We start from the raw sequence: 9,520 nt of genomic DNA, 5'->3' as shown, positions 1-9,520 counted from the left end.
CAAGAAGATTCATGGCTGTACTAGCTCAAAAGGTGCTTCTCCTCAATACTGACCAAAGGGGCTGAATACTTATGACTAGAGTTGAGCAAAACAGGTCGGTCAGATTCATAAGTCGCTGACTTTCGCCAAAGTGGGGTTTCGCGAAGCAAACCAGACCATAGCGTGAAGTCGGCCATGCGGTTTTCGACCCGAGCGCCAAAGTCGGTTTTCCCAGAATGCTTGCAGGCACCTTTTCTCAGCCAATGAACGAGGACATACACTGTGGGCAATGAGATGACATGGGCAGCGTCCACCACCATCTTAGAGAAGTGCATTGCAGTGATTGGCTTGCTTTGGGGGGCGTCATAGTGTCTATAAAAGCCCTGACCGCCATTTTACGTCTGCTGATCTTAACAGTAGGGAGAGGTTGCTGTTTATCAGTAGGGAGAGAGTTAGGGCTGTAAACATATAAGAAGAAGTTCATATGTGCTTGTGCTGATAGCGATTGTGCTGTACAGTTAGTGTGCAGTGACAGGGGAGGATTTTCTTGTGTGCAGCAGCGCTGGTTATTAGGCTGCCTGATAGCTGTATTGCTTTGTGTACACTGCTGTGCAGACTGCTTTTTACACAGCACTAATACTTTTATTCTTTTTTTCTGCAGTTACCAAGCGTTCAATTTTTCCCCACACCGTATAGAGCTGTACGCTCCTCACACACTACCGTGTACCGGCTGGTATCACGGACAAATACATGCTGAGTTGCTGACTATCTGTGTGTGACTCCTGAAATATATACGGAGATTGAAATTTTCCCCAATACTTTATACACCTGGTATCTTCTGATACAGTACCCTTTTACTGCTTTTTATATTCTGGTCTAATCCATACTGAGCCTGAGAGCGTCTGTGTGTGACTCCTGAAATATATACGAAGATTGAAATTTTCCCCTTCACCGTATACAGCTGTACACTCCTCATATAGTACCATATATCTGCTGGTATTTTGGGTACATTTTCCCAAACATGAGGAAGTATGGTGGAAGGGGCCGCGGACGTGGGCGGGGGGGGGGCGCAGCTGGTACTGATGGTGGTGGTTGTGCATCTGCTGGTTATGCCAAAAGCACAATAGCACCTAAGGCAGGAGGTGTTGAGCCTGCGTCATTGTCTGGCTCCAGAAGGCCTGGAAGGCTCCCTTTTCTGGGAGTAGGTAAACCGCTTTTAAAGCCGGAGCATCAGGAACTGGTTTTGCCTTACATTGCCGAAACAGCCTCCAGCTCTATCGCCTCCTCTTCTGCAGTTTCAAAAAATGCAAGCACTGAGTCATCAGTGCAGGCTCCTGGACAGGAACAAAACCTTTCCTTGTGTCCATCACCCACATCAAAAGTGAAGGATGCGGTAGGCCACACTTCAGATTACTCCCTGGAACTCTTTTCACATACCATGCCTGGGTTATCAAGTGAAATCGTGAATTCCCCAGTCCAAGATGAATCTAACATGGAGTGCACTGATGCACAGCCACTGCTAGATGATTCTGCTGGTACATTGACCCACAGCACTACATTGCCCTCGCAATCTACTGAGCCAGAATCTGACCCTGATGAAACTCAGGTGCTCCTTCCCGCATACTATACCACCTTACATGGTGACACAGAGGAAGGTGCAGATGAAATTGAAGAGGAGGTCATGGATGACCCAGTTGTTGACCCGGATTGGCATCCATTGGGGGAAGAGGGTGCCGCTGCCAATAGCTCAGATGAGGAGAAGGATCCGCAGCAGGCATCGACATCGCAGCAGCGGTTATCTGGCAGGCCCATAGCTGTCCAAAAACGTGCTAAAAAAACAAAAAGAGTTGCAGGACAGCTTGGCCAGACGGTCAAATTAGCACAGCGTGCAAGCCCTGAAATTTATCCCATAGTAGGAAGAGTGCACTGTGGCACTTTTTTTACCAAAATCCTATTGATGAGGCAAAGGTTATCTTTAAGAAGTGCGCAAGGACCTTTAGCTGAGGGAAAAATCTCCGAAATTTGAATACCAGCTGCATGCTTAGACATATAACCACCATGCACTTGCAAGCGTGGACGGACTACAAAACCTCAGGTAGCACATGTGCACCTGCTCCGACTGAAGGCAGCCTGCAACGCTCCATCGCTTCCCCCACTGTAAGCCCACCGGTAAGCACACCACCAGCAAGAAATGTTGAGATGTCGTTGCAAGGCCAAAGCAGTCGGGGAATCACAATGTTTTTGCAACGAAAGACTTAATCTAGGCCACCAGCAACACCACCACCACTACCACCATCACCAATCCCCTCTCAGTCCGCCATCTCCACCACTAGTTCCCCCATATGCAGCTCTCAAGTCCAGCTCACCCTAGCAGACACTCTGAGTAGGACAAGAAAGTACTCATCCTCTCATCCGCGTACACTGGCTTTGAACACCTACATTGCCAAATTGATCTCATTAGAGTCGGCACTTCTTTTCCAGAAAAGCCATCCCTGCCCTCCACCTGCATTGTCCATGCACTCAAACAATCAATGAGTGGAAAGATGCACCTCACAACAGATGCATGGGCCAGTAGGCATGGCCAGGGCCGTTACGTGTCCATCACTGCGCACTGGGTTAATGTGGTGGATTCAGGCTCCACAGGGGACAGCGGTGGTGGGACAGTGCTGCCTAGCCCATGGTATAGGAAACAGTTGGCTGTAGGCGTTCGACCCTCCTCCTCCTCCTTCAGAAGCGAAAGCTCGTCGACAGAGCGCAGTCGCACGAGCACTCCATCCGCAGCTGCCAGTGTTGCACACGAGGTGTTACACTATGGAACAGCTAGTGGTAAGTGTCAGCAGGCTGTGTTAAAGATGATGTCTTTGGGCGACAGTAGACACACCGCGGAGGTACTGGTCGACTACTTGCAGCGAGAAACTGCAAGTAGTCATGGCTGGGCAGTAGTCAAGGTACTGTCATGGCTGGGCAGTCTACATCTTGAGGCAGGCAAGGTAGTCAGTGATAACGGCCGTAATTTTATGGCGGCCATAGCCCTTGCAAAACTCAGACACATACCTTGCCTGGCTCACACCTTGAACCTGGTGGTGCAGTGCTTCATAAATAATTATCCGGAGTTAACACCCCTGCTCCATAAGATGCGAAGACTGTGCTCGCACATCCATCGCTCGCCCGTAGACTCCAGTCGTATGCAGAGGCTGCAGCGATCGCTCCACCTCCCCAAGCACTGCCTAATCATAGACGTTGCAACAAGGTGGAACTCCACCCTGCACATGGTTGAGCGGCTGTGCGAACAGAGGCAGGCTGTAATGCATTTGTGGGAGGATACACGGGCAGGCACTTTGAGGGCAGACATGGAGTTGACAGGTGTGCAGTGGTCAAAGCTGAAAGACCTCTGTAAAGTCCTTCAGTGTTTTGAGGAATGCACACGGCTGGTAAGCGCAGATGACGCCGTCATAAGCATGAGCATCCCACTTATGCGTCTGCTCATGCAAACTTTGAAGCACATTAAGAATCAGGCGTTTGCAGCGGAGGAGGAAGAGAAGGAGGAGGAGGGAAGCCTTGATGATAGTCAGCCATTGTCTGGTCAGGTGGTGGAGGAAGAAGAGGAAGAAGAGGAGGATGAGGGGGATGATTATTTTAGGGAGGAGAATGCATGTGAGGGGGCAAGAGAAAAAGTTGGCTTGCCTATGTCAGGTACAGGGTTTGTGCGTGACTGGAGGGATTTGGATTTGGCAGAAAGTGCTCCTCCACCCACCACTGGCAGTGCATCATTGACACCTGGAACATTGGCCCACATGTGTGATTATGTCTTGCGGATCCTAAAAAGGGACCCCCGCATTGCCCAAATTATGAAGGATGATGACTACTGGTTGGCCAGCATCCTCGATCCACGCTATAAAGGCAAATTACAGAACATCATGCCACAGGAGAACCTAGAGCTAATATTGGCGAACAAACAGGCAACTCTCGTAAACCGTTTGTTAGAGGCATTCCCAGCACATGGCAGCGGTGCAGGTTCTACCACGAGCCGTACTGGACCAAATCGAAGAGGTGTTCGTGGTTCACACAGCCGAACTGGCGTTGGAGACAGGGGTTTCCTGACCATATTGTGGACTGACTTCTCAAGTACCGCTCACACGACTGTTAATACTGAATCGATTGCAAGTGACAGGAGACAGCAGTTGTCAACTATGGTTCAAAATTACCTGTCCTCCCATATCGATGTTCTCCCTCTCAGGTCATTCCCATTTGACTACTGGGCCTCTAAACTGGACACCTGGCCTGAATTGGCATAATATGCCTTACAGGAGCTTGCTTGCCCTGCTGGTAGTGTGCTTTCAGAAAGAGTCTTCAGTGCTGCTGGATCAATCCTGACAGAAAGAAAGACCCGTCTGTCGACCCAAAATGTTGGTGATCTCACCTTCATTAAAATGAACCATGCATGGGTTTCAAAGGATTTTGTACCACCTTCCCCTGATGACACATAAGTTGCCAGTAAAATGACTCGCTTTGTCCTCCTCTTCCTCCGACTTCTCCAATTCCTCCATTTGCAGCTGCTGAACGTCCAGCCTACACCTCAACATATGCCAGTTTTTCCACCTCCCTAACTGGGCTGTACCCCCCCAGGGCCAGCGTCAGCACCTGACGCACCCGGGCAAGTGCCGGGGCCCTGAGCAGGTGAGGGGGCCCACTCACCATCAGAGACACTGGCGTACTATGATGGGCCCTGTGCCATTGCTGGCGCCCACGGGTTGGCCCTCCCCTGCTTGCTCAGGGCCCCAGCACTTGCAATACTTACCTCCCCCTGCTCCACCGCTGTGACGTCTTCCACATTTCCTGACAGTGACATTCAGGTCAGAGAGCGTGATGACATCACGTCTGTGCGCCTTCTGCCTGAACAGTCACAGTGCAGAGAGCTGGTAGATGATGACGCTGAGGAGTCCAGAGTAGAGCAGTGCCCAGCGAGGAGAGGTATTTCATTATTTTTTATGTTTGGAGCAATATATGGGGAGCATTATACACTGGAGAATTATATATGGGGCCCATCATACACTGGAGCATCATCCATGGGGCCTATCATATACTGCAGCATCATATGGGGCCCATTATATAGGCCCATCATACAATGGAGCATCATCCATGGGACCCATCATATACTGGAGCATCATATGGGGCCCATTATATATGGAGCATTATATAGGCCCATCATACAATGGAGCATCATCCATGGGGCCCATCATATACTAGAACATCATATGGGGTTCATTATTTATGGGGCATCATATAGGGTATGGAGCATTATATGGAGCCCATTCTGTATGGAGCATTACATATGGGGACCAGTATATTTGGAGCATTATATGGGGCTCATCATACACTGGAGCATTATAAATGGGGACCATTATATATGGAGCATTATTTGGGCCCATCATACACTGGAGCATCATCCATGGGGCCCATCATACACTGGAGCATCATATATGGGGCCCATTATACACTGGAGCATTATAAATGGGGCCCATCATATACTGGAGCATCATACGGGGCCCATTATACACTGGAGCATCATATGGGGCCCATTATATATGGAGCATTATATAGGCCAATCATATAATGGAGCATCATCCATGGGGCCCATCATATATTGGAGAATCATATGGGGTTCATTATTTATGGGGCATCATATAGGGTATGGAGCATTATATGGAGCACATATGGGGCCTATTCTGTATGGAGCATTATATGGAGCCCATTCTGTATGGAGCAATATATGGGGACCATCATATACTGTATGGAGCTTTATATGTGACTCATTATACTGTATGGAGCAATATGTGGGGCTCATTCTTCTCTATGGGGACCATCCTATAGGGTATGGCACATTATATGGGGACCATCATATACTGTAGCATTATGTGGAGCTCATCATATACTGTATGGAACATTATTGTAACAACCCTGCTGGCATCACTGCATGGCCTCCCATTCCCCGCACACCAACTTACTTTCTGCATCAAGCCATGCTGTGAATTCTGTCTGTTGCCAGCCCTGAGCTCCATGTGCTATGCCTCTTGTTTTCCTGCTTGCTCTCCATGTTTCCTGACTGTGTGTATAGGGGGGCGGCGCCTGACCTCTCTGGTTCTTATGCAGTCAGGGTGCACCTGTGTAATATGTCCCTTACCAATCACCTAGAGCCCTTGACTATTTAGTTTCGCCACACCCACTGACCTTTGCCTGAGCAATGTCTAAACTCAGTTAGCTCCTTGCTGCTGAGCTAGCCAGGCCTTGTCCTATGTCTTGCCTTCTCTGAAGGCTCTTATTGTGTATTCCTGTGTCTTGGTACCTAGCCTAGTACTTCTCTGTCCGCCTGCCAGGAGGCAGAATATCCTGGTCCTCGTGTCTTTGTCCTTGTGTCTCTATCTGAACTCAGTCTTACCTCTGTCTGTCTCCTTGTCTGTGGTTCCTTCTCTGCTGTGTCTTTCCTTGTGTCCTCCCTATCAGAGGCTCTGCTCCCTTGCAGCTCTGTCTGCACGGCTCCCTAGCTCTGCCTGCACGGCTCCCTAGCCGCTCTGCCTGCACGACTCCCTAGCCGCTCTGCCTGCAAGTGTCTTCAAGCCGTGCCCGCTTGCCCAGTGTCTCCAAGCAGTGCCCGCTTGCCCAGTGTCTCCAAGCCGTGCCCGCTTGCCCAGTGTCTCCAAGCCACGCCTGCTTGCCCAGTGTCTCAGCTGTGCCTGTCGTGTCTACCTGCCTGCCAGTCTATAGCACCTGTCCAAGTGACTTGTCCCCAAGTGGGATCAGCAGCCACAGCCAGACACCACCCTGGAGTGGCACCCGACAGCTACCTGCCGCACAAGCCTGACCTCACCATCAGAGGCTCCAGTGAAGACCGAGGTAGCTGTCGTAGTCACGCCCCTTCCAGGGTAGTCTGGTTTGTGGCACAGTGGGGCCACAATTCCCCGGCTCGCGCCATTCAGCCAAGGCGCGAGCGTGACAGTTTGCTCAGGCCATGGTCCCCGCTGAGTCCCATGTCCTTTCGCTCTCGAAACAAGATGAGCTTTTTTGCCAGTACGGGCAACCAAACAAATTTACCCGGTCTGAAGCCCAATCCTTCACTGCTCCACCCACCATTGTGGTCGCCAATAGACTGTTTGCTCAACTAGAGGCTGGCATACCTAAAGTTGAACCTCCCTCGGACCCGCCAAGATATGATGGGGACCCTAAGCAGTGTCGTGCCTTTATGGAGCAGTGCCTACGCTATTTTCAATGGCATGCTCCCTACTTCGCCAGCGATCGGGTAAAGGTAGGATTACTAATGTCCTACCTAACAGGAGATGCATTGCAGTGGCTTAACCCCCTTTGGGAAGCGGGGGATCCTATCACCTTGAGCTTACCGGCCTTCCTGGTGGCCTTCTGCAAAGCCTTTGACAAGCCAAATACAGTGTCTCCTGAAGAGTCTTCCCCCCCCAAGCTTCCAGAAATGGACCAGACGAAGAGAACCCGAGGCTAATTCGTCTCATCCGTATATGACCGTCCATGACCCACCTGTTCCACAACCTGCCAAGACAGCCCCCCATTCAAGATCCAAGAGGTCTAAGAAAAAGGGGCTGGCTAAGTTGTCGCCAGAGTCCAGTCCTGAGAAATCCTGACGGTTTCTGCCCTGTGAAGCCAAAGCTCCAGAACCTTGGGTCAGTAGGAGAGACTGCCCTTGGTGAGAGTACCTCCACTCCACTAAAGTCTGTGACTGTTCCGGTGCCTTGTGGGAGTTTCTGCCCTGCAGTTGTATGTAAGCTGCAAGCCAGACGGAGGCTGTGTTGGGTTCTTGTTCCACAGTTCCAGAATCCTTTGAGGGTGTTTGGTGATGGCTGAGCCCTACTTGTGAACAGTCCAGTACTGAGGGGTCAACTACAACTCCTAATCGGAGCGTTATACACAAAGACATTTATTTTCCACCTGCTGTCCAGTTTGCCCACTGGTCGTTCGTAGCCGGGTACTCTACTGCCCCTTCCGGTCCAAAGACCCAGCGTGGTGCTGCATTTGGAACTACCTAGCCAACAGAGGTTCCTAGTTCCACTACTGCAAGGCCAGTCTTCTGTATTGTCACCTTCTCCACCTGATCTGACGGTTATTAAGTCATGGTGTGCTGACGTCACTGAAGAAAAGAAAGCAGTGGCGCCCTCTCCGCACACCTCCGATGACCAGTCCCCAGGAACATCCCTGTCGCTTGTCTTCCCCAGGATAGTGGGCTGAAGATGGATCCTGAGTGGATGCCCTCGGCTCCACTATGGCCTGTGGGTGAAGGTCCCAGGATTAAGCAGTACTCCTTCGCCAACTTGAAAGAAGTGGCCCAGTCTTTTCCGGGTAACAGGCGGAAGTGGCTCCCAGTATGTATGCCTCCAACTTCCATGTGGCAGGTGGATGAAGAGGTGAGAACAGTGGCCTATGTATCTCCGTTTTTTACCCATCTGGAGGAGGAGGTCCAATTTTCTTGGAATAACGGCCTAAAAATTGACTCTGTGCAGGTGTCTTCAGTTTCTAGCTGGCCGGCTGATGTAAGGGCGAAGTCTGAAGCTGCCAGGGCCCCGCTTTTTGCCAATCTGGAGGAAGAAGTCCTTGTACCCTCTGTGTTGGAGCCTGACTCCCTTGGGCACCAAGAAACCAGGCAATCTGGGATTCCTGATGGCACACATAATCTATTCGACCTGATGAATATCATGTTAGCTTGGACTGTGTGTGGTCCCACACTCCTTCTGCAGGTCATTCTGGCAGGCTTGAGGAAGAGGGGCCGTAAAGGGGGGGTACTGTAACAACCCTGATGGCATCACTGCATGGCCTCCCATCCCCCACACACCAACTTACTTTCTGCTTCAAGCCATGCTGTGAATTCTGTCTGTTGCCAGCCCTGAGCTCCATGTGCTATGCCTCTTGTTTTCCTGCTTGCTCTCCATGTTTCCAGACTGTGTGTATAGGGGGCGGTGCCTGAACTCTCTGGTTCTTATGCAGTCAGGGAGCACCTGTGTAATATGTCCCTGACCAATCACCTAGAGCCCTTGACTATTTAGTTTCGCCACACCCACTGACCTTTGCCTGAGCAATGTCTAAACTCAGTTAGCTCCTTGCTGCTGAGCTAGTCAGGCCCTGTCCTATGTCTTGCCTTCTCTGAAGGCTCTTATTGCGTATTCCTGTGTCTTGGTACCTTGCCTAGCATTTCTCTGTCCGCCTTCCAGGAGGCAGAATATCCTGGTCCTTGTGTCTTGGTCCCTGTGTCTCTGTCTGAACTCAGTCTTACCTCTGTCTGTCTGTCTGTCTCCTTCTCTGTGGTTCCTTCTCTGTCGTGTCTTTGCTTGTGTCCTCCCTATCAGAGGCTCTGCTCCCTAGTCGCTCTGTCTGCACGGCTCCCTAGCCGCTCTGTCTGCACGGCTCCCTAGCCGCTCTGTCTGCACGACTCCCTAGCCGCTCTGCCTGCACGGCTCCCTAGCCGCTCTGCCTGCACGGCTCCCTAGCCGCTCTGCCTGCACGGCTCCCTTGCCGCTCTGCCTGCACG

Source organism: Dendrobates tinctorius, unplaced genomic scaffold (assembly GCF_039654945.1).
Source record: "Dendrobates tinctorius isolate UK_male_01 unplaced genomic scaffold, ASM3965494v1 ptg000172l, whole genome shotgun sequence".
Taxonomy (NCBI): Eukaryota; Metazoa; Chordata; class Amphibia; order Anura; family Dendrobatidae; genus Dendrobates; species Dendrobates tinctorius.
The sequence above is the reverse complement of the archived record's forward strand: the minus strand, read 5'-3'. Positions refer to the sequence as shown.